Genomic DNA, 26,584 nt, shown 5'->3' with positions numbered 1-26,584 from the left:
CCACTACGAGTACTTAGTTATGCTGTTTGGGTTAACCAACGCCCCTGCAGTCTTCCAGAACATAGTAAATGAGGTTCTTAGGGACATGGTTGGTCAGTTGGTTTTTGTTTATTTGGATGATATTATTATATACTTGAAGGATTTAACCACCCATAAACAACATGTCCGTTCAGTTCTCCTCCGACTGCTCCAGAACCAGTTGTTTGTCAAGGGAGAAAAGTGCGAGTTTCATGTCACCACCGTGTCCTTCCTTGGGTTTGTTGTTTCCCCAGACCAGATTTCTATGGATCCGGCCAAGGTTCAGGCAGTTACTGAGTGGTCAACCCCTACCGATAAGAAACAGCTTCAGAGATTCTTAAGGCCCGTTTACACTACACTATTTTAACCGAGCCGAGACCAGTCTGAGCTCGGTAACCGAGATAACTCTTGTGTGTAAATGGTCAGCAGACTGAACCGGACCGCGCTAAACATAACCGGACCGTGCTAACTGCAGACCAGTTCCTGAGCAGGTCTCGGCCTATTTTTTTTTTTTCTGGCCCGGTTATCTGATAAAGAGCGCATAAGCAGACCGTGTCATGCCCTTACAGTCAGCTGACTGTCCATGGGTTTTCCGGCAGTCTGGCTGCACGTCCCGATTCACACTCTATTCAGACTAATTTCAGACATTCATAATAATACTAGCTTCCTTACCGTGCCACACGGTTTCCAGTGATGATTCTGCTTAGCAGCGCAATGAACCTCAGCGTCTGTCATTGTTTCCGGCATCTGTAAATCCTTATTAGACGTTCGTTTGTCTCATCCACTTCCCAAAAAGCCAACTTTCTCAAGTAAATTCACCAATGGTTGCCTTCTTCCCCTGACTCTCCGCAAACACCGAAATATCACAATATCAAGCATAACTTCCTAAATGTTACGGGCGCCGCTGTTTTGTTTTGCTGGATCCGCCTTCAATCTCAGAGAGCGGTAGTACCGCAGATCACCACTAGGAGGCGAGGAGCAACCAAGGAACCGGGATAAGCTTGGTGTGTAAACGGGTCGGCTTGTCTTGGGTAACTGATCCAAGCTCGGACTGGTCTCAGCATGGCTCAGTTTTTAGGTGTAGTGTAAATGGGCCTTAAGAGTTTGCAAACTTTTACAGAAGGTTCTTTCGGAATTATCGTCAGGTTGCTGCTCCCTTTCACACACTAACCTCGTGTTATGTGAAGTTTTTTTTTGAATGATCAAGCGGACAAGGCTTTTAAGAGACCCAAGACCCTCTTCACATCAGCGCCAGTATTAATATCTCCTGATCCTGAAAGACAATTATTGTGGAGGTTTATGCGTCAAGCAATGGAGTGGGAGCCATCTTGAGTCGGGAGGCTAGTGATGGTCAGATTCATCCATGTGCCTATTTTTCCAAGAAACTATCCCATGCAGAACGAAATTACGATGTGGGGGACTGGGAACTTCTGGCTGTGAAACTTGCCTTGGAAGAGTGGAGACACTGGTTGGAGGGGTCCAAGCTCCCTTTCTTTGTGTGGACAGACCACAAGAACCTCGAGTACCAAAGGGCAGCTAAGAGATTAAATTCCAGACAGGCCCGGTGAGCCTTATTCTTTGGGCGATTCAATTTCTCACAGTCTTACAGGCCTGGGGCTAAGAACGTCAAGCCTGACGCCCTTTCCAGGATGTATGAGGCGGACGAGGAGAGTTCCAGTGGTGCTGAGGGGTTTATTCTCCCAGAGTTAGTAAGATGCTCTATCACCATGCTCGGCCTGGAGAGGAAAATCAGGAATGCCCTCGTCAACGAACGTATCCCTGAGACCTGCCCTAGGGACCATCTGTATGTTCCGGACGCCCTGACTGAGAGGGTTCTCAACTTCTGTCACTGTTCCCGTCTGTTCTGTCATCTGGGAGTGACTAAGACCACCAAGACTATTCAGTCTCAGTTTTGTTGGCCCCCCTTATCAGCGGATGTCAAGGAGTTTATTGCGGCTTGTACACAGTGCAACCAGGCCGAGGTTTCCCGTTGTCCTCCCTCCAGGCTTACATTGACCTCTCCCTTTGCCGTCTCGGCCCTGGTCCAACATCTCTATGGATTTCATTAGTGGTCTGCCTGTCTCAGAGGGTTACTCTGTTATTCTCACACTGGTGGACAGGTTTTCTAAAATGGTCCACCTGGTTCCGTTACCTAAGCTTCCCTCAGCTAAGGAGATGGGTAACATCCTGACCAGAGAAGTGTCCCGGCTACATGGGTTACCGACTGATATTGTTTCTGACAGAGGTCCCCAGTTTGTGGCCCGGTATTGTCAGGAATTCTGTTCTATGTTAGAGATCTCTCTCAGCCTTTCTTCTGGTTTCCACCCTCAGAGAGATGGTCAGACTGAGAGGGTCAATCAGGAGGTCAAGACGAAACTTCGCATTTTGAGTGAGTCTGATCCCACCAGGTGGGCACAAAATCTACCCTGGGTTGAGCACGCCATCAACTCCACACCGTCTAGCACCACTGGTCTCTCTCCTTTTTATGTTGTGTTTTCAGCCACCGGTGTTTACCATACCGGAGAGGGAGTCCAAGGTGCCATCTGCCCTTTTATCTGCCCTGAGGTTCCAACGTGCGTGGAGGAGGGCAAGAAGGACCATGGGTCACATGTTACACAGGCCGCCAACCGTCGTCAGATCCCAGCACCCCAGTATCAGGTAGGGCAGAGGGTTTGTTTGTCCACCAGAGGTCTTCCTTTAAGAGTGGAGTGCAAGAAGCTGGCACCACGGTTTATTGGCCCGTTCCTGATTTCCAAGGTGGTTAACCCGGTGGCTGTCCGTCTTCAACTACCTCATACCATGAAGATTCATCCCACATTTCACGTGTCCCGGGTCAAACCTGTTAAGACGTCAAAATTCGTGCCCTCCCCCAGACCCCCTCCACCTGGCCGACTAATCCCGTCTACACTGTAAGGCACATCATCAAGTCTAGATGGAGGGGCAGAGGCGTCCAGTATCTCGTCAATTGGGAAGGTTACGGGCCAGAGGAACGGTCATGGATCCCATCCAGGGTCATTATTGACAAGAGTCTTATCGGAGACATCCACAAGGCCCATCCCAACCAGCCCAAGAGGGTGTCTGGAGTCCTCCCTTGGGGGGGGGGGGGGACTCCAGACACCCTTGGGGGGTGTTCTGATTTTCCCCTGACCTGAAAGGCTATCATCAGCGGGCCCGTTTACCAACGGTCGCCGGTCCTCTTTTGTTTCCTCCCGCCTCCCGCATACAAAGAGGTCAGTGGTCTTTCACCCGCTAACACATTGGCCCCAATTTGTCGGCAAGATAACTTGACTGCTGTCCCTCCCGGCCAATAGGGGGATAGTCTGTGGGATAGTCCCACAGCGTGCAGCTGTCTTTCCGTTCAAATAAACAGAGCAAAAGCGCCTTCTGTTTGGTTGAATCCTGGGTCCTTGGTCTCCGATCGTTACAAATTAGTTTCTACTCTCCTCAGCAAACAGCCCCTGTCACCTCCTTGTCCACTCCCCAGTCAGTCCAGTCATCTGCCCAGACCATTTCCACCTGTGGTCACTAATTAGTTCCGATTCTGCTCACCTGTTCAACCGGCCTTTATATACCTGCCTCACTGACCCACTAGCTGCCAGATCATCATTTCAGATTACACATTTAAATACCTAGTACTTCACATCTCCTGACTCGTGCCCTGTCGCTGTTTTTTTTTTTTTTTTTCAGTTTGTCTCCGTGCTCCACCTGCTCAAGATTGGTAACACCTGCACCTCCTGGTCTGTTTTTGCTTTTTTAAATAAACACCTTTTACGTAACGCTGTGTCCGGCTGAATTTCGGGTTCGGCAGCAGTAAGCATTACAAGATTGTGTTTTAACAAATAATATACTGGTTTCATTTTTAGAGAACTAATTTAATGAAATATCCATTTCAAGTTTTCTGTCTGTTTCTATTTTAGATTTTGAACAATACATGATTGAAACTGTTTCAAAAACTGTGAAATAGCTCTTTAGTCTATCACTGATACTAGGCTTCAAAGCAGATGCCAACTTTAGTGTCGCTAGGAGCAAACAGACAGCCAGTTGCAGTATTTTTCATGCACTTCATGTGGTCTGTCAATCCATCACTGTTTGTTTGTTCTATGAAGTACTCCAAATGCTGCAGCAGTAACAGTTTGGCGGAGGTTTCTTCAGGGATCTGTGATGAGTGTTGTCTTCCAGACTGACGAGCAGCGTGAGCCCACTCACGGCCCCACAAAGCAGGGCAAAGCCGCAACTACTCCCTTCCTTACTTCAGAATAGGTGTCTCAAATTTAGGCACGATATAATGTAAAGTTATAATCCCTCCCTGTTGCATCCAAAGCTCAATATGATCGGTTACCCTTAGCCCGACAGCAAGTGATTATTGCACTTTAGTTTGAGCAATATTTTAGCGTTTCAACACTACAAGATCTTATCACACTCTTAGTAGTTATTATGAATGTGTAGGTTTGCTCACTTATAGAGAAATCTGCAGTGCTTAATTTTTTAAACTGAGAGGCAGCTAATAATAAAGAAAATAAACACATTACATAAAATATAGAAACCAGTTTGCAGGTCTCTAAAGGACACAGCTAATGTCTGGTTCATGCGACAAGATTTTAAAATTGTTGGCCGACTTTCAAAACCTGACATACACAACATATAACCACTAAAAATCTTAGATATAGCAGCTTTGCTCATACAGTGTGTGGTGCCCAGTCAAACGGCAAGCACAGCATATCACACATGAAAGGATTTCACTCAGGAACATTCGGATGTCAGACGGGAAATCTCGCTAAATCTCCTGAGATTAATGGTGAGTTCAGAGGTAAATAAACATGGCCAACGAGGAAGAACAATGGTGATAGTTTGTGGAATAATTTTAACAGAGACAAAACATTACAATAATAAAAGGCATTGGTTAAAGGAGTGGAGCCAGCGTGAATGTGGACTTTTTGTTTGCTATATGTTTATTTTGATGTGGAGGAAATGTCGTTTTTCCCCTCCGGGTTTCCCTCATCTCACTCTCTGATTGGCTACAAGTCATGTCACGTGTGAAAAGATTCTCAGTTCTAATCTTAGATTGTCTCACTCTGTGGGAGTTGTAGTAGATGTATTTCTAAGGTGCTGATACAAAGTATTCAAAGGCTATCTTACAGAAATGCATTTCGTTGCTGTAAACATCGCAACAGATTAGACCCAATGCAGCAGTACTGTGATGCATTAGATAACTTTTGACAAGCATCATGGGTTAAAAAAGGTGAACCTTCTGCTGTTCTGCTGGTTGCCCTTGGCCACTGTAACTTTTGATTACTAATACACTGGCGGGGACTGCAAATGGTCAATCTAAAAGAGATTATAAGCTCTTGCTTTCCTTCTTTGCTTCCATGTTTATTTGGTTGTATTAACTTTTATGGTGCATAACCTATCACTACACTGGTATTATCAGATGTGTATTTTTTTATTTCATGAATAAATTATCAGTTCGGATAGCCTATGTATGAAGGATTCATACATTCTTGAAACAATCGTTTTATAGGTATACTCCGGTTATAAGGTGCAATTTACTCAAAGTAAATATACAGCCAACACTAAATTTGATTTATAGTGCTTTTGTGTAACACTTTATAAGGTGAGCTTAGCTGAAAGTTACTGTTGTACTTTGAATCGTCTTGTCACAGAAAAGTGCTTTATAAATAAACTTCCCTTGTCTTGTTGTGTTTAGCATCACATGACTGGTGTTGGTGAGTTTTTCTTTTAGTACTGGCTCAGCTTAGACATCCAGTAAGGGAAACCGCTGCTCTACACTAATGCGAGGTGGCTGTAGAAATAGTATCTCTGCAGTTACCACTCCAAGATTAGGCTGTTTTATTAAGTAAACATTTTTATTAGGGAAAACATTACAATTGATACTTTCATTAGGTAAGTAAAAATGCTGCTGATATTATTAGTTCCATAACTGACAAGGCTACTTCACATCACCCCTCATTTCACAGAAATTACACATACATACTACAGTATGTATAACACAAGATAGACATAATCTCAGATTATAATAGTGGAATTGCACTGATAATGGCATGTCATTTATTATCTAATAAAGTGAGAAATTATCAAATTGAACAACCTGTGTAGAAATAGAATAGTTAGATAGTTTCACCAAGCTGTAGTTTTATAGTTTTGGCATTGTGGAGGTCTTCAAGAGAAGCTTTCAGGGAGTGCACCATATCCTTTCATTTCCTCCTGCTCACATTGCTTCACATTGTCAATTCGTAGTCTTAACATTTTTGCACAGTTATCAACCATAGATCAAGTTTTTATTTGCACCATTGACAACTGTTGAGCTCTAAAGGCTTTTAGATACAATGTAAAATCTAACTGTTACTAGTTCAATTAGCTTAACAACTATGTACCATATTACCCTAATATCAAAGCATGAGTCCATTTGGATAAACACTATCGGCAATTCCTGATTACATTTTAATCAACAAAATTGTAATAGAAAAGAAGAAAACCTACTGCTTAGACAATATAGTGAAACACGGTATCTGAATTATAATTTTGTTTGACAATCCCCTATAATACCCTGTTAACCAGAAGATCTTCAGCACTGTAAATGTACTGAGACCCCTTGGACTTTTTTTTTTTTTTACATTTTATCAAGTTACAACCACAACTTCACAGACTTTATATGCTCTATCATATGAAATATTATACATTTTCAGGATATACCAACACATTAGCAAACAATTTTCAGGTGGAAGGTACATTTTGATTAGTATTTCCTTTTTTTTTTTTTTTTTTGTACATAAACAAATCTGAAAGGTCTGGCATAGGATGAATTCTGTCCTGCTGAGTTTTTTTTTGTGTTTGGCAATTTAGAGATTTAAAGTTTTATCTGTTTTATGCCAACCTGCTAAAAGGTACACATCCACTCCAGTCACAAGTTGTTTTTAATGGAGCTTACTCTGAGTTTTCTTTTAGTATTGCCTTGTAAACAGCCTCATTAATTTTTACATTGACTCTAAACAGTTGGTTTTTCATCTATGGAATGCTCTAGGAGAGACCAAGTCATTATTGTGCATCACCTGTCAGTGCCTGACTCAATATGTAAGGATAGAGGCAGTGCACTTGGATAATAGTAAGCATTTATCCCTTTGACTCCAGAAAATGTGAATACGGACAGAGAGGGAATGTTGTAAAAAAAAAAAAAAAAGATGGAAAAAAGGGAAAAAAAGAAGTCTGAAGACAAAAGAGAGGAAACGCTAACGAGATAAAGGAGAGCAATCACTTATTTAAGTGACTGCATAGATGAGGGATAATTTATTATGAATGTGTGCTTTGCTTCCTTTGACTTGGATGCATTAGCTTTGGCCCAAAAGTGTTCTCAACAGATTGCCAGAATTGCAATTTAGTTCCCTGGTATTATGCAAATGGAGAGCTGGCCAGCCCTGACTTCATAGACTGCACTCAATAGCCTCTTGCAAAACCATTGTGCTGTAATTAATGACTTTTTGCCATTTTCCCCCTCCTGTTACAATATTGCTTTTTAAAACATCAAACTCATAGAAGGAAATAAGCAAATACAAAAAAATTATTATTTAAAATGTAAACAAAAGATTAACATTGTAAGACTAGATTTAAATTACTGGAAATAATGGATTCATCAGCTCTCAATAGAAATTAATTTAGTTTTAGTGTAATCTATTTTCTCACAACTAAGAATAATGAAGAAAGCAGAATATAGCACAAATAAATTAACATTTTATAAAATGTATCCATCCAGGCATATGCAATTGTACCATCTGTAGTTTTTGTGGTTTCAAGACCCAAGGGGAAGCTTAAATTGCTATTTGATGTGTACCCATTATAGTTGCCACAATATGTCTGAAATGCTTGGTATTCATACAGCTGAAGGAATTAATACATCTACAATGGCTTATAGTGTGACACTTTTGGTTTAATTTACGATAAGAGTTTACAGATTTTTTTTTATTTGTGTATAAATTGTTTGCATGGTTATAAAACCTGTGTGGATGCTACTTTAAAAAAATGCTGTAAATAATGTTGTTTTTCTTTTTGTTTAAATAAGCTTAACAGATTTCCTATTTCTTGATATGTGCCTTCTATGCTTAAGGTGAAGTACAAACATCACTGGGACAAACTAGAGATATCTCACACGTTTGATGAATCTTACAGAAATAAACAGCACAGGACTTACAACAGCGAGCGGTCCAAGCGGAAATCCAATTTGAACCTTTGAGTAAATATCATCTTACTGTGTGACACATATCCTTCCAGAATAACCTGTCTGCTGAATAAAGCTGCCTGAGACCCATGTGCATAAACACACAAATTAATGCAGACATCCTTGTCTATATATGTATACACACCCACATACGAACATGGAAAGTCAGGTGAAAAAACTGCCTTTGGACATGATACAAATGCAGACAGACAGCCATGTGTAAAAATGCCTATCCATCCAACCATTCACTCATCCACTTATCAAACCATCTATTTGTTCAGCCATCCATCTCCCTGCCAGTTTGTTTGTTGGTTCATCCATCTGCCTGTGGATGCTATTTATTCCAAGGATGGGGGCAGCGCCTCCAACCTCCAGGCTTGAATGTTTTAGTACATTCCAAGATATAATATGAACATTTTTAACAGCTTAAATTTGTTTAAAAACAATGCCTTTTGTTTTATTCTGTGTTAATTGTTATGTTAGTGCCAGATGGGATAAGCAAGATAATAACATAAAAATGTCAGTAAATTCTCTACCCGTCTTTACCTTTTTACTTTTCTTTTAGACACAAAGTACCCCTGGATCAGCGCTTCTGTGTTCTCATTTGCGTGTTCTGCCTTCTCAAAGCCCCAGATGGCCGTTCACAATAGCTATGTTTACATGGACAAAAGTAATCGGAATAAAGGGCCGACTGGAATAAAACAATGGTCATGTAAACAAACCAAACACAATATGATGATCGGATTAAGCTCAATTGGAATGAAACTGTAATTTGAATGAGAGTGGTGGTTTATGCAGACTGATAATCCGATCAATGTGTCAGGCTCACACATTGGTATTATCAGGTTGCATAGTGTTACTACACTATGCAATATACACATAATTAATTTATCTCATATCTTACCAAATCAACAGGATGTAGTTCCTCACCAAGATAAAATTCAATTAAATTTTATTTACCATATTTATCAGACTATAAGGACATGCTTAAAATCCTTAAATATTCTCAAAAAATGTTTAGTGCGCCTTATAATTCAGTGCGCCTTATATATGATTAAAGTTGTGCTTTTTGACTGACTTTATGTGGTAGAGTGCGCTCAAAAATCAGTTAAAATGTGTAAGTACAACATTGGTCAGCAACGAATGGATCAATGGATATTCGGAACATTACGGTACAATGTGTCACTACCTGATCAGACTCCTGACCTGTCTACAAAATTGCCTGACTGTAATGTCAGGCAAAGACCTGACATACTCGAGTGGTCTCCGTGTTGGCATCAGGGTGAATTAGTACACAGGGGTAGCAAAACAGGGCGTTAGCCACTTCCCACCCTGCTAGCCATCTTTTCCGCTCTCGAGCTCTCGGAAAACATTTTAGTCAACACCTGCTTGATATATAAATTGTGTCTTGATGGTACAGATGCTTTAATAGCCAATTTATCAAATCCACTTCTACGAGTGAATGGTCATTCTCTCAAAGAGACAATGAAGTCTCGCATGTGATAGATAGAGACACATTGTTGTGTTCCAAATGTGGAAAAAAGACCCATGATAGTGTATGGGAGGGCTTGGGGCAACTTTCCACTCGACTGAAATCGCCCCAAAGGGGGTGTGGCTTCTGGTTTGAAGTGGCTGTCAGGCTGCTGAAAGTCACATCTATTTGCGCTACCGACAGTGTGAATCAGCTGAAACATCCAAATATTCCTCCACCTCGTTTGCCTCGCAATATCTGGTAGCGGTTATGCTGTTATTATTTTTATTTTATAAACACGAAAATACTTGAAGTACATTCTACCTGGAATGTTTTGACCCCTGTTTAATCTACAGTGGCTGTTTCGTTTTGCTATATTGCTTGAAAAGCATTATCTTTTAATGCTATAGGCCCACCCATTTATAGCCAGTTTTAGCCTGTTAATGTGCAGTAATTATTGAATTCTAAAACATTTAGTTTTTTTATTGTTTTAAACACTGAACATAATAAAAATCATATCTGCAAAATATACTTTAATTGATAGGTGTCTTGACTCTTGACTCACTTTCCCCACCACACACACAACAAAATAGTATAGATCAGTATAAAATATATTCAGATATTTGTCCATTTATTAAAGTTCCAATAATGGGAAAGTCATGCAAATTCATGGACCACCACCATTGCTTCCCCACTACATAGGTGTTGTTCCAGTCTTCCACACAGGATTTTGGAATCCAGAGCCTTCAGTATCTCTTGCTGCATCTTGTATACCCCTGCAGCCCTGGCATCGGGGAACTTTTTAACTAAATTGCCAACCTCTGCCGTTTTGAGGGACCCGACCCGACTACCTGCCTGATCTCTGCCTGACCGTGTACCGACCGGAACAGTTTCCCTAATACCGAGCTTGCCTGCCCTCGTCTAGCCAGTCAGCTGCACTGTGTACCGAACCTTGATCTGTGACCCGACTTTGTCCTGGATTGCCCCTCGGCACCTCACCGACTCTGACCTCCTGGCTCCGACCACCGATTACGTCTCCGACATCGGCTTTGGCTTTACCCTCTGGATCTTCCTGCCCTCACTCGTCTGCACGGTTCTGACCTTCTGCCTGCCCACCGACCACCGATACCTCAGCGCCTCGGAATCCCTGAGCTTGATACACCGCTGTGCAGTGTTGGCAGCCCGCCAGCTGGAACCTCCTTCCATCACCAGATCAGAACTGGACATTAAGACCAGGTTTGTGTTTGATCACTCCCAGAAAGATGAGGTCACTAACTTGTTGTCTCCACCCGCATAGGTTCCTGCCGCAGACACCGGCGCCGCCCGCTCTGTTTCTGTATTCAATAAATGTTCACTGACAGAAAACTGTCTGACTGCCTTGAATACTGGCTCTTCCTGTTCTTAGCTTGACAACTAATTAACAAATTCACACACTGGGTTGCTTCTGTGTTTCAATTTTCTGAGTCCAAGAGTTTTCCAGAACTTCCTTGAGAACAACTGAAAGTCCTTCAATGTACTCTGCAAATAGCTGTTATTCTCTCTCCATCTCTCCAAGTTCCCCAGGAAGGTGAGAGAAACTCTCTAAAAGGTACATGGAACAGGGAGACAGGGAGTTCAGCAGTTAAAAGTAGAGTCAGCGATTTTTCCGGAAGTTTCCCCCAAGTCCCTTTGTGTATAACTGCGCAAGACCGTCTTACATGCTCGTCAGGGGGATAACCCCCACCCCACCCCCCAATGTGAATGGCAGGAATTGGTCAGAGTTTTTACAGGGCAGCAGCTTTCACAGACACATAATTTTTAACCTCCTTTTTGAATACAAAATGAATAGACTACTTTCAATATGGAAAGACCATTTAGTATAACAAAAGTAGGGCTGGGCAAGTTAACGCGTTAATTTCGCGTTAACTCATTAGACTATTAACGGCGATATTTTCTTTAACGCGCGTTAACGCATGTTGGTCACATGCTTTTATTTTGTGAAGGTCTGTTGCTGCAGTGTAGGGGTTTGAATCAGAACAGTAGGTGGCGATAATGCGCCAATAACCTCGCTGTCAGCCCAGCCTCAGATTCAAAGAGGAAGAAAGGTGCTGGCCGGAAAAAAACACAGCTGACATGCGGAAGGCGGTGTTTCCCGCAGGTACCGCGAGCGAGCTTAGGCGAGGCGAGGCGGTGAGTTGGCGGCCGGAACAAGTTTTGTGCGGAGCGGAGCGGGGCGGGGTCTGCATCGACGCCGTCGGTGAAGTCGCTTCTCGTTTCAAAGTATCCATGTATTTTTGCCTGTTTTCCCCCTGCCATTCACTATATGCGCGCGAGAAAGCAACAACAAAAAACCGCGTGTCAACGTCAAATAAACGCAAGCATATCGAGTTAGCAAGCATTTCAGTTTAAAGTTCTTCCAGCATGGAATATGACAGAAACAAGTTAGTTGGAACCACTGCCAAGTTAAACTTTGGTATTGAACATAAAATGGTAATGCTGCTCCCTGCTGTTACCTCAGAAATTGCCTGTTTTTGGTAGATTTTTTCCCCATAAAGAGAATTCCCTGTCAGTGGCAATAAGCTTTAATTTATTATTATTGCTATTTTTTGTTTTACATGTTTAAGTTGAGCTTTACACTAAATATGTGTTACTGATAAGTGCTACAAATGTTACAACACTTTTGTTCATATGGCAGCAGAACATTAAAATAAAAGTGCTCTTTACACTACTTTTGAATTCATTCTTGGAGTTTGTAAATACAATGCGATTAATCGCGATTAATCGCGATTAATCAGTGCGATTAATCGCGATTAAATATTTTAATCGTTGCCCAGCCCTAAACAAAAGTGTTTCTGAACAGGATTACCACCTATAGCTTTAAGGAGATCACAATTTTGAATCCAACTCTTTTTAATTTGGTTTTCATTGTTTTAATTAAAATTTTACAGTTTGTTTGCTACACAATTACTTCTTAAAATTAGAACAACATTATGTAATAGATCACGGCAGCAGACTCAGATTTCAGCCAGACCAGCAGAGGTTCTCTGAAAAGGAATTTATTAAACAAAAAGTAGAGCAAAACCAAAAAGGACAGAGGAATCAAAAAGACTACAGAAAAACAACCAGAACTTAATAATAATAATAATACATTTTATTTCAAGCGCCTTTCAAAACACTCAAGGTCACTGTACATGTAAAAACAATAAATGGTAAAAGCAGTCGTCATAATTAAAAGAAACAACACAAATTACACAGAGGAAAGTGATATAAAATCATAATGAAAAGGCAATCTTGAACATGTGGGTTTTGAGTTTGGATTTGAACACGGGTAAAGACTCGGTATTGCAGATGTCAGGGGGGAGAGAATTCCAAAGTGTGGGCGCAGAACGTGAAAAAGCTCTGCTCCCCATGGTTTTAAGACGGGCTGAAGGAACAACTAAGTGAGTGGTAGAAGAGGATCTAAGAATGCGGGAGGGAGTAGAAATTTGAAGTAAATCAGAAAGGTATGGAGGGGAGAGATTATGAATAACTTTAAAAGTAAGTAGGAGGATTTTGAACTGAATTCTATATTTCACAGGTAGCCAGTGGAGCTGCTGCAGGACTGGGGTGATGTGATGAAAAGAGGGGGTTCTAGAAATGATGCGAGCTGCTGAGTTTTGTACTGACTGAAGCTTGTGAATGGATGTTTGAGGAAGACCGAAAAGAAGAGAATTACAGTAATCAATGCGGGAAGTGACCAGACTATGAACAAGAGTGCAGGTGGAGCTAGTGGAGAGAGAGGGGCGAAGGCGATTGATATTGCGTAAGTGAAAGTAAGCGGAGCGGGTAAGGTTGTTAATGTGAGAGGAGAAGGACAAGGTACTATCAAGGATGACACCCAGACTCTTGACCTGAGGTGAGGGGGAAATTATGGAGTTGTCAAATGAAAGGGAGAAACTGTCAGCTTTGGATAAAGTAGATTTTGTTCCCACTAAGAGGATTTCAGTCTTGTCATTATTCAATTTAAGAAAGTTGGATGTGAACCAGGATTTTATTTCGGTTAAGCAGGAAATTAATGAAGGAGGTGGGAGTGAAGAGTTTGGTTTACAAGAAAGATAGAGCTGGGTGTCATCCGCATAACAGTGAAAATTGATGTTGAATTTCCTAAAGATATTACCAAGGGGGAGAATGTAGATGATAAAAAGTAGGGGTCCTAGAACAGAGCCTTGGGGAACACCGGTGGTAACTGGAGAGGAGTTGGAACGATATGACTTAATCTGAACAAATTGAGTGCGGCCAGAAAGATAGGATTGAAACCAGGCTAGGGGAGTGTGAGTGATGCCAATTGTATAAAGTCGATGGAGTAGGGTAGAGTGTGAAACTGTGTCAAAGGCTGCACTTAGATCAAGAAGAATGAGGATGGAAATTAGACCAGAGTCAGCTGCTATTAAAAGATCATTGATTATTTTTAAGAGGGCGGTTTCAGTGCTATGACGGGGACGGAAGCCAGACTGGAACTGTTCATAAAGGTTGTTGTGAGTTAAGTGAGAATGAAGTTGAGAAGCGACTGTTTTTTCCAATATTTTTGAAATAAAAGGTAAATTTGAAATTGGCCTGAGATTATTGTAATTGTTGGGATCTAGTCCAGGTTTCTTCACAATAGGAGTGATAACAGCAGTTTTGAAAAGAGATGGAACAATTCCAGAACCAAGAGAGGAGTGAATGATGGCAGTTATGAAGGGGAGAAGAGTGTGGAGGCAGGATTTGACCAGGGCAGACGGGATAGGATCAAGTGGGCAGGTGGGAGATTTAGATTTGTTGATAAAATCAGAAATATCGGAGAGGGTTGGTAGATGAAAGCTGCAAAAAGGCTGGCAGGGTGAAGGGGTTATAGGGGAAGGGGGTGACAGGATAGGAGGCAGGCACTGGTGAATTATTTTGATTTTATCATTGAAAAACTGCATAATCGAATTGCAGGCATCAGTTGAGCATAGGTGGGGAGGAAGAGAAGCTGGGGATTTGAAAATATTGTTAAACACCAAAAACAGAGTCCGAGAATTACTTTCGTGTGAGCAGATCAGGTTGGAATAGTAAGTGGATTTAGTTTTAGTGATTAGTTCTTTATATTGAGTTATCTGAGTTATATACATTTCGCTGTGAATTGTTAAACCGGTTTTCTTTTTAAGTCTTTCAAGTTGACGGCACTTAGCCTTCATGGTCCGGAGTTCAGGGGTAAACCAGGGGGCGGAGTGGGAAAAGGTGACAGTCCGGGATTTTGTTGGGGCAAGGAGGTTCAAAATATCATTTAAGCAGTTATTGTATTGAGATGTCAGTTCATCCGGTGAGGAAGAAGGATCCAGGATTAAAGTTCTTAGGATGTGTGAAGAGAGAGTGTCCAAGTTAATGTTCTTAATGTTCCGGTATGAAAGGAGCCGTGGGGTCTTTGCTGTGAAGAGACGAGGGGAAATGCTGAATAAAAGGAGGAAATGATCAGGTATGTGAAGATCCTCAGCTGAACAGTTAGAGGGGGTGAGACCAGAGCAACAAATTAGGTCAAGAATATGACCTTTAGAATGTGTTGGAAAATTTGAAAACTGATCAAAACCAAAATTATCCAGACAAGATAGAAAATCTCTGGTGAGGGGAAGGTTAAAATTGTCCATGTGAATATTAAAATCCCCCACCAATATTACATTGGGTGAGAGAGAGGAGAGGAGGGTTAGAAGATCAGTTAATTCATTTAAAAAGTCACTGTGTGGCTTGGGGGGGCGATAGACGGCCGCAACAATGGTAGGTGTAGGGCCAGAAAGTGTACAGGACAGGCATTCAAATGAGCTGTAGGAAGGCACAGTGACGGGAACCACTTTCCATTTCTCGTTGTAGAGTACCGCGAGACCGCCTCCTCGGCGCGTCACGCGGGGCTGGCAAAGGTAAACAAACCCAGGTGGAGTGGAGTCATTTAGTTGTGAATAGTTATTAGGCTGTTGCCAAGTTTCCGTTAGAATGAGAAAGTCCAGTTCACGGTCAACAAGGATATCTTGGACGAGATGACCCTTGTTTGTAAGCGAACGGATATTGAGGAGACCGAAGTTGAGGGTGATGTTTTGGAGTTTGACTGGAGGCTTAGCCGACCTAGCTGGGCTGGCTAGCACGCTGTGGTTCACAGTCCGATGGGATTTACGTTGAGAGCGGCGAGTTGTGGACCAGTAGGATTTAACAGGTTTGGAGTCGCTGGGATGGAAGAGTCGGCGAGATCCGCGGTGTGTGTATTTCCGGCGGGGTAGGAGAGCAATATCAGGGTAGAGGTTTAAAGATGCCGGCGGAGGTTCAGTCAGAAGTGAGCGGATGCGGAGGAGCTCTGTTGCGGTGTACTGGATTAGACCAAATCCAGGACGGAGAAGAGGCAGCATGAAGATCAGGATTATTACGGTCCAGGTGAAAATCTGTGGAGGCCACATCATTTGTAGCAGCAGCTGGTCCGGAGGGTCGAAGGGCTGGATAGAGAGGCAGGTAAGATTACACTTTTGCCGAAACTTGACGAAGCATGAAGAGTATCCGTAACAAAGTTTCAGAGTAGCTCCGAGCGTTGGGTTGTGGAGGATTGATCATTTAGTCCATGAAATTATTCACAAAAATTGTAGAGCACAGCTGTCGGAGAGTAGCGGCGCCAGAAATCACGCCAGCGTCCACTCACAGTGTTGCATTTACTTTTAATGCAACTTCGTGGGAACAGAAACAGACAGGTAACATGACATGACCGAATGGCTCATGTACTCTGGAGGGAAAAACAGGGTCAAAATCCAAAAACAAAACCGGACATGAGATCAGGATTTGACTCACCCATACACATGACAAGACGACCTGGCACTGATGTCTTCTTCTTCTTCTTCTTTTTGTTTTACGGCGGTTGGCAAACAACTTTCAGGTGCATTACCGCCACCTTCTGGACTGGAGTATGAACCAGATGTCTAATCCCTATAATCTCCCTATTAGACCTGTTTTCCTAAGAAACCTAAACACGGATTTAAAAACCACATCTCCAGAAGATTTTTGTAGCAGATCTCTAATATTTAATTTAACTTTATTCCTATTTAACTCTTCTACTAATTCCTCTCTTTCTAGATTATATTTATTACATTCCATAAAAATATGTATAACTGTTTCCAACTTTCCACAAAAATTACATAACCCCGTACTATGTTTATTTATTATTTTCAAAGTACTATTTAACCCTACATGTCCAAATCTTAATCTAGATATAATATCTTCCTCTTGTTTATTCCTATTTTCTTTTCTACACTCCCCCACTTTTTTTTGAATATTATAATAAAACCTTGCCTTCTTTTCACCCTCCCATTTTTCCTGCCACTTCTTTTTGTAATATATTTTACTTATACTCCTTATCTCATTTTTACTATACTTACCTTCCAGTTCAACTTCATTTCTCTTACTCGCACTCTTTGCAAATGTATCTGCTAATTCATTTCCAACTATTCCGGTATGAGCCGGAATCCAAATAAATTTAACAGTAGATCCATTTTTTCCAATTTTACGTATTGATTTATTTATATCTATCAGAATGTCTTGTCTTGCTTCCGATGGCACTGATGTCTGGTCTGAATGCAGCTTATATGGTGGTGTGAACAGGTGAAACCAGTGAAGGCTGATTACAAAGGGAGTGGAGCTGGGCAGGTGTGAGGGATGATTAATCAGACCAGGCATCAGTGCCGAGACAGAACACAAACAATAACTGGACTAGATAGGAAAAGTAAACAGTGGGCAGAATGCAAGCTATTACACATTAAGGTTTGGATTTAAAAGCATGCAACTTTTTCCCAAAGTCATTAAAGCAATTTCAGTGTGTTGCATAATGTAGATCAATATAAAAATTACACCCAATTATATTTCTGTCTGATTCTTCCAGCTTAGTTTGTAGTATGTTAGTAATCTTAAACACTACAATTACTCTGAGAATAACAGCCACAAGAAATTTAAATTCCTGTTGGTTTTAGGGTTTTAATGGATTTGCACCTAACCCAAAGCTTAAAATTCCCACAGAACAGAAAACCTAAATACATATCATTAACCATATATGCACAAAATATTTACAATCCTATACATTAAAATACTTTCTTTTTTACAATGACGTGGTTTAGCATATTGAGTATTTGTACAGACACAACACAATATTAAACATATAAAAACAGTCAACCTGCCTAAAGTCAAAGCCAGATAGCTAGAATAAAGATACTCGTATTTGATAAAAGTGATAGAGGTTATGCAAATAGGATCCTTGCAATTAAACCATAGCCATATATAATACATCAAGTGTTTGCAATTGTAATCGCATGTTTGTCTACATATGCATGCCCATGAATGTCTGACTGCCTGGAGTTCCATATTGTAGAGGCAAGGTCATTATTTATCACACCATGTGTGTTAATGGCACGTTAGAGAAATTACTTTAAAGCAGCATAGAGCACTTTGGCTATTTGAAATTCCAATGTGCTGCATGGTACAGTTGATTCAGTCCTTTTTTGTTTCCTGGAACAACTCATCAACTGTTAAACAAAAATCAAATGTAATATAGTGTTAATTTAATAGAATTCTTAAAACATGTAACTGTATGATTATTATGAGTTAAATAGTGTCACCATTCTGTGTTCTGCTATCCTTTGTGTTAAATAATCTGTTTTGTTCGTGTTTTAAGCCTGCTTTATGCTTTAAGAATCTGTGAGGTCCAAGTACCTCTGACTGCAGTCAGGGGCTACTCAAAACTAGTGTTGCACCGATACTGATACCAGTATCGGACGTGGCCCCGATCCAGCACTAAAATGGTGGTATCGGCATCGGCGAGTACCCACAAATAGGGCACCAATACCATTTTGATGTTTGTATGTCACTTGAACGCAGCCTTTTCTCTCCCGACTAGTATTATACATGTTATATAAGTTCATGAAAGTTGCACTATTTTGGCATTTTAGAGCCAAAACTCAGGGTTTAAAAGAGATTATTCAATTATTAATGTAATTTTACTGTCTTGCTGTTGCACTACTATTATACATGTTATAATTTCACAAATGTTGCACTATTTTGGCCTTTGAGAGCCAAAAGTTTATTGAACTATTGTCACCCATTCCAGGTAGGCAATATAAAGTTCTACTACCCTAAGTAGTATGCAGTTCTTCATATATATACACACACACGTCAATTTCAAACAGATGGTATTGGTATGGTATCGGAATTGGCCAATACTGCACAGCCAGGTATCGGGTATCGGTATCGGAGCCAAAAAACGGCATCGGCGCAACACTAATCAAAACATTCGGCCGTGCAGAGGGTTGTGGAAGCCAAAATGATGTAATATGGCCGCGTTGACCTCGCAGATGCATCAATCATAAAGCAGGCTTTACAGGGCAACACACAGGACAAACAACCATGTACGCACCCACTCACAACTAAGAGCAATTTAGAGTAACCAATTAACCTAACAGTTATGTTTTTGGACTGTGGGAGGAAGCCAGGTCATCTGGAGAGAACACACAAATTCACCTCCATGCAAAAACTTCGGGTTCGAACCCAGGACCTTCTTGCTGCACGGCAACAACATTGCTACAAACATGCAAATATTTCTAGTGAAATAATTTTGAATCATAAAAAGGGAGACATTTTATGTGTTATTTTATTAACAAACAACACTGTACAGTTTCTTTTTTAGATCTTGTATGAGCTACATGGAACATAGACCATATACCTTTGAATATGACATTTTGTTTTAAAAACTACACCAGTAGATGTACCTCACTGTTTTGCACAACTTGTGTTTTTGAAATTTGCTTAATTGACAGACATGCGTATAACGACAGCCAAATTACTCAAAATGGCATATAACAGTTACTTTCACCATAATGTTTCCAATATAGGGTAGTCACATCTGCACACTCACATAGAGGAAGCTACAAAATGGTGCTAATATTTATTTAGATCTAATAATATATGTTAAAGTAACTGTAAACTATAACCTTCAGCAAAACTAAACAGACTGGCACTATATACTTGATACAGTATTTTTCTACTTGGGCCGCTATATTTACAGGCTTCTCTTTTTCTGTCTGGCTGTCTCACTGTAATCATGTTAATCCTCTTTTAGGGGCAAACCACACCCTCCTGATGCCTGTTTGCCCCTGAAATCTTTAGGGACCCTGAGCTTGTTGTCATGGAAACGAGGAGTACGCCAGCCACATGGTTCCCCTTTTGAACACAATTAACATGCAGCCTAATCTATCTTTTTTCCCCTTACATGTCGTGCAAAACGAGAGAGAAGGATGGTTTGATAATTAAGGTAAAACAAAAATGTAGGGTAGGGAAAATGTTTTTTCATCTTGAATTTTATGTTGTGACAATGGATGTGGCAGATGGAACCAAATATAGATGGACAATGGTTAAAAAATGATAAATAATATTTTAAAATGAAATAGAACATTTGCATTACACATACAAAGTGTGACCATTATAAAAATAATACCACAATGTAACAGAAGAGGACTCAGTTTTATTCAAGTTTAAAGAAAAAACATGAATAGGAAATATAAGTAAATTTGATCAGTTGTCTAGGTGTGATTATTGTATAATTGTATACTTATATATTCTGACATTCATCTGAGGTTTTCTCTTTTTCAGGGTTTAAGTCCCTCAGAAAACAAATAATACTCAACCTTTTTTATTTCCATCTTCTAGTCACTCTGGTACATTTGTAACCATAAAGGAAAAAAAACAACTGTTTTGAAAATGATAAATAGATAGCAGCAGATTTACCTTAAACTCTGAAAGCTTAAAGTCAGAATACATAACATTTGATTTTACAGGCATATCTTCCTTAACACTGCATTATTTCTACTATCATTGTGATACAGATCTATATCAATTCAATAACCAAAGTCTACATCTATCCAAAACAACAGAGGTTTTGTCAAATTTGTCTGTTCTGGAACAAGCATTTGGTGTGTCAATTCTGGAATGGGTACTACGATCCAAAAGCTTGTTCACAATGGACAAGACAAGTGAGATCTTCTGGTATCTCAAAAACCACAAAAATTCTGGGATGGCACAAAACTGTAGCTATGTACAGTTGACACATTCTTGAGAAATTTATTTTGTTGCTAGAATTCACTCAGAAACTTTGCAGAATTAGTATTTGCCCAAAAGAAAACATTCTAGTTTATTATTCCCCTTTTTATTGCAAATTATAACAACCCAACTTGTCTTGCTTCAGCGACTTTACACCATCCATTTGGAGTGCAATTTCCTCTGTGTCTGTCCATCAAATTCCCTAACATGGACTCAAAGTACACCCAGATGACCTCCATGCAACATTAACAGTTGACAACAGGCAGTATAAAATTCAAGTCTGTGATATTACAACTTGTCTTTGTCTAGTAATTGGTGACACTGTCTGGTTGCAATTTAACCTAAAGGCTCATTTGATACTGTAATGATAGCAGGCTGTCACGGAGGCTCCCTATCAGTCACAAAAATGTGGGGGAGAATCACAAAGAGTGGACTGCAGCTGGAGTGAGTGTTTCAAGAACCACCACGCAGCTGTCAGATTCCTAGTGTCCATCCACTCTTGAACAAGAGATAGCCCAGGCGTCTTTAGCCCAGGCGAAACGCCTGAGCTAAAGACAAAAAGGCATGAACTGCTGCTAAGTGGTCCAAAGTTATGTTCTCTGATTAAAGTAAATTTTGAATTTCATTTGGAAATCAAGGTCCCAGAGTCTGGAGGGAGAGAGGGGAGGCACAGAATCCATGTTGCTTGAGGCCCAGAGTAAAGTTTCCACATTCAGTGATGGTTCGGGGTGCCATGTCATCTGCTGGTGTTGGTCCACTTTGTTTTAGAGCATTTCGTGCACCCTGCTGCTGACCAATATTATGGAGATGCAGATTTCATTTTCCAACAGAATTTGGCACCTGCACACAACGCCAAAGCTGCCAGTACCTGGTTTAAAGACCAAGGTATCTGTGTTCTTAATTGGCCAGTAAACTTTCCTGACCCTAACCCCGTAGACCTAACAATGCAGAAGAGCTAAAGGCCACTATCAAAGCAACTTGGTTGGCCAACATTTCTGCAAATCCTTTTTTTGTGTTGGTCTCAAGTAATATTCTAATATTCTGAGATACTGATTATAGGGCTTTAATTAGTAGTCCGTGGGCCAGAATCTGTAGGACGTCTCCTTAAGAAGTTTCGTATGAACTGTCAGGGGGCAACTTTCTTCCACCGGGATAAGTTGCTACACATAGCAGTGATCTCAAAACACCAATGTTCCCACGTTTTCACTTGCACATTTATACGTTATAGCCGATAAAAAATTTAAACTGTGGCGCTCTGGTCCAAGAGGTCACCTGATTCCATTTTTGCTGCTTGTACCAAAAGACTTATCTCCGCCAGAATTTGTATCCCCTGTGTCGGGAGTGCATTCAGCTGGAAGAATGAATCCAGTCAACTCCGCCTCATTTCCAACCTGTTAGGCGTGGAAATGAAGATGTTTTACTTTTCTTAACGAAATATAGCAATGGTGTCGTTACATTACTGTTCAGTTAGTGTGAGAAAACTGAAAATGTAACACCTGTTAGTGCGATCATCAGGGATTGCTATGTCGGTTAAAACTCGATTGATCACTCAATATAACACGTTCTGGGATAGAAAACGGCTCTATGGTCATTTCCAGATGTGTCACGAAAATATTAGCTTTATTTTATTAGATTGCCGCATGTATGTCTGCTGAAACCAAAACTCCACCTTCCTGAGTCACAGCTGTCTACTGGTTTGTCTTTTTTCTTTTTCTTTTTTTGACCCACATGAATAGATCATATAAAGTGGATATCACGTGTGATCAAATGAACACTGAATAAAGGTACAGCCGAAATGATCAGATTTAATAAGATTTTATTTCAACCAAGAACCATATAGAGATATTAAGAAAAGGAGATATGTCGCTTTTAAAAATAGAACAATGTATTAGGAGTTTAAAAAAAATCAACATAATTTCAATAGAATGTGATGTTTAAAAATATTTAGACTTCACAAAGCTGGAGATTAAAAGCTTTATTGATTTCAAACACTCTCCCGACGCATGGGATACAAATTCTGGCATGGATAAGTCGTTTGGTACAACGACACCTGTCACCTGTGCTTTCCTAACGCAGCAGGTCTTGGTGATATCACAGTAAATTGGGTAAAAGTCTGGGCTATTTCTTCCCATGCGATGGACTGGCAACCTGTCCAGGTTATACCCCGCCTCTCGCCCATTGAAAGCTGGAGATAGACACCGGCACCCCTCGCGAACCCAGCACGGATAAGCATGTTAGAAAATGAATGATGGATTGTCTGGGCTATTTCTTTTTCCTTGCCATCAAGATCTCTCTCAACTAGCACCAGAAAATGCTATTATTGGGTTTTCTTCGTTTGGTAATAGATGCATACAAAAATCTTACGGATGCAGCCATGATGAACTGGTGAACTCGCACAGCTGACAATACAACGATCTGATTGGCTGAGCAGCAAAAATCCAATCACGTAACCTCTTGGACCAGAGCGCCACAGTTTAGATTTTTTATCGGCTATAACTTATTAATGTGCAAGTGAAAACGTGGGAACATTGGTGTTTTGAGATCACTGCCATGTGTAGCAACTTATCCCGGTGGAAGAAAGTTGCCCCCTGACAGTTCATACGAAAAGTCATCCTACATATTCTGGCACACGGCCTATAGTTGTCAGTTATAATCATTAAAATAAAAATATAACAAAAAACTCAAAATATATCAGTCTGTGTGTAATTAATGAATATAATACACAAGTTTTACTTTTTGAATGGAATTACTGAAAATAATTAAGTTTCTAATTATATGACCAGCACCTGTATATTGATACCATTGAACCTCTTGATGAGGGCAGTCTCTGTTCTGTGGTGTGCATGAACTCCTGACTGGGAAATGGGTGGAGGAACTTAGTTGGTGTACAATTTATTCTAAGCTTTTGTAGTTTATTTGGCAGAATTGGGATTTTTTTTCTTAATCAGTTTGAGTTGGAGATAACTTTGGTACAGAACTTGTTATGAGTGTACAGACTGCCCCTCTAATCTTTTGGATTTTCTCAGTACAGAAATTAGCAAATGAATTGCAGGCCCTGGTAGAGTGGAGTTCAGATGCCATGGTCACTGGAGGGTTTGTTGACCTGTCGTACATGGCAAATAAGGCACATGCATTACTAATGTTTTTGCTAACAATTTCAGAGATGGAAGATTATCTTGCTTGTTTCAGTTGTAAGTTATATCTGTAAAGTGTCTCTGTCACGATTTGGGTTTTGCTGTGGTTTGATTTTGTACTTTGTTTTATGTTATCAGTTCACTTGGCCTGCTCAGATCACTTCTCTGTATCCAGCCTTTAATCAGTCAAGTCTGTTCACCTGCCAGTTATCTGCCAGCTCACCTCACCACCTGATCTGTTTGCTTGTCACTCCCCTGTCTAGTCAACAGCCAATCAGTTCGGATCATTTCAGTCACCACCTTCCCTCTGATTATTTTCAACTGCCTCCTCTAATCAGTCTTCACTCCTGTTCACTTGCTCACTCTCCTATTTATACCTGCTTCACTCCGTTCTCTGCCAGACCATTTAATGAGCCTTTGGTGAGTTTTGTCCAGTGTTCTCTTTAACCTGTTGATGTTACCCAATTGCGTCCGGATTTTGAGCCAGCCTGACCCCTGAACCTGTTTTTCCTGCCTGATCTGACTGCCTACCTGTTTTGCCTGACCTGGTTCTATTTGTTGGAGTATCTGAGTTTGCCTAATCCCTGCCTGTTTATTCCGCTCTTGTTTGTGTACCGTCCTGGACTGTTTTTGACCTCCGAATCTGCCTGTCCTCGTCAAGTCTGTCTGCTGCACTGTGTATCGATCTTGGACTGTTATTCTGACCACCGAGCCTGCATGTCCCTGCATTGTCAAGACCACCTCCAAAAAACCCTTTAATTTTATTTATAAATGTCTACCTGCATTCAGCTTTTCAACACTCCCTTTTTTCACTTGCAACTGCTGGAGCACTTCTCCAAGTAGAGAAGATATTTTTCTTCCCAGAAACAACCTTCCCTTTAATTGGAGCAATCCAGGCAATGATGTTCGTAATCATAGACGAAAAGTTATCCACTAATTCATCTACTGAGTTAAAGAACAAAGTGGAAGTAGAAGAGTAAGCTTTAACCAAGCATACTCTTCTCAGTCGTTGTGTCTTTGGGCAAGACACTTCACCTGCAATGCCTGCTGGCGGTGGGCAGAAGGCCCAGTGGCCCAGATATATGGCAGCCTCACTTCTTTCAGTCTGCCTCATCCTATAACATGCACTGTTCTGATAGGAATTTGTCCGATAGGTGCTGGGACGTGGTGACATTTAGCCAAGCCGCTTGGCATGTGGGGAAGTGGCCTCACAGTTTTCTTAACAGCTCTGGGGAACTTCTGCACGGCTTGAATACCGGGTCACTATGTTTGTGCATGGCTGGTCATTTTAGCTCCAGGTGCTCTGGGGAAACCTCTGCTGGGTCTCTGGTTCCACTCTTTCCTGCTGGAATCAGCTACCGGCCATCGTTGATTGCGTAGGAAGAAGACCATACTTAATTTTGGGTACAAGTTTGAAGAAACAATGTCCACTTTGCCATGATATTGAATACTCAATTGCATGTGGCTCCCAGGTGCTGGCCTGTAGTAGGGAATGGATAAAAAAAAGTGGTTTCCACTGGGGAGAAGGGTTTTGTGTCTGGAGCCAGGGGAGCTCCAGCTGCAAAACCTCTCCTTCAGGGGCTGTTCTGAAAAGGGTTAATCTACAGTCTGAAAACAGAGAGCTCCACTAATCTGATATTTTTGTCATCCATATTTTATATTACATTTTTGGTTCTCTCAACTGAAGTAAAACTGTCCTGCCTTGAGACCCAGCGGATGCACTGTTTGTGTCTCAAAAGCCAACCTCAGAAACTGTTCCGAACTGGCAGAAGATGTCAATAAGTAGGTTTGTCTTATTTTGTTATTTTTCTTCTTAGCTTTGAGGATAAAGTGTATTTTAGAAGTAGGATGGTCCTAAACCTTCCCTGTGTGCTTGAAGTATTGGACTGTTGTCTCAGAATATGAACTGAGTGTTGTGGGAAATAAAGATAACTGATTTCCCAGTTACTTATTGAATAAAAGGAAATGGTGATTCCATCAAGTTTCAGCACTTTATTAAGAAACTGAGCAGAGACAAGGTAATCACCCCCTGGCTTAGCCGCAGCGTGCTCTCTTGTCTGCTCTCAGCTCTGGTCTCCTCCTAATCCCCCCACCTCCCTCTTACACTCTGTTATATTGGTTGACCAGAGCAGATGCAATACAAACAACTCAAACCCAAACATTTAAAATCTCACACAGAAAATATGCAAGCGTAGACCTTGATTTACCCACAGTAGAGTGAAATTATCTTCTCCCAGAGTACAGCTGATTACATGTTTTGAAGAAGATAAGACAGAGGTGATTTGTTATGGTAGTGTCATTACCTGGCTGTGGTATACAAAAGCTTTGCAGTGACAACCTCTCCATGACATAAGAAAATTAGACAACTATTGGTCATCAGAAAATTTGAAGCAGGACTGACCATGATGTCGGCAGTTGTGATTTCTTGGGTTTGTTTCTGAACCCAAAGTAATTTTTTTGGGCTTGGCTTTTTTCCAACAGAACGCCCTTTTTTGGTTATCATGCCACACAACAAGAGCGTGGGGCTCAACCCCCCTTCCCCACGACAACTATTTTACGAGCAGGAAAAGTCCCGGTGTGTATAAATAGCAGCTAAAAACATGCATTTGTGATCATTAGAAGCGGCGTGTGGTGGTTTTCTTGCTAGTC

This window comes from Fundulus heteroclitus, chromosome 3 (assembly GCF_011125445.2).
Source record: "Fundulus heteroclitus isolate FHET01 chromosome 3, MU-UCD_Fhet_4.1, whole genome shotgun sequence".
NCBI classification, from domain to species: domain Eukaryota; kingdom Metazoa; phylum Chordata; class Actinopteri; order Cyprinodontiformes; family Fundulidae; genus Fundulus; species Fundulus heteroclitus.
Note: the sequence above shows the minus strand (reverse complement) of the source record.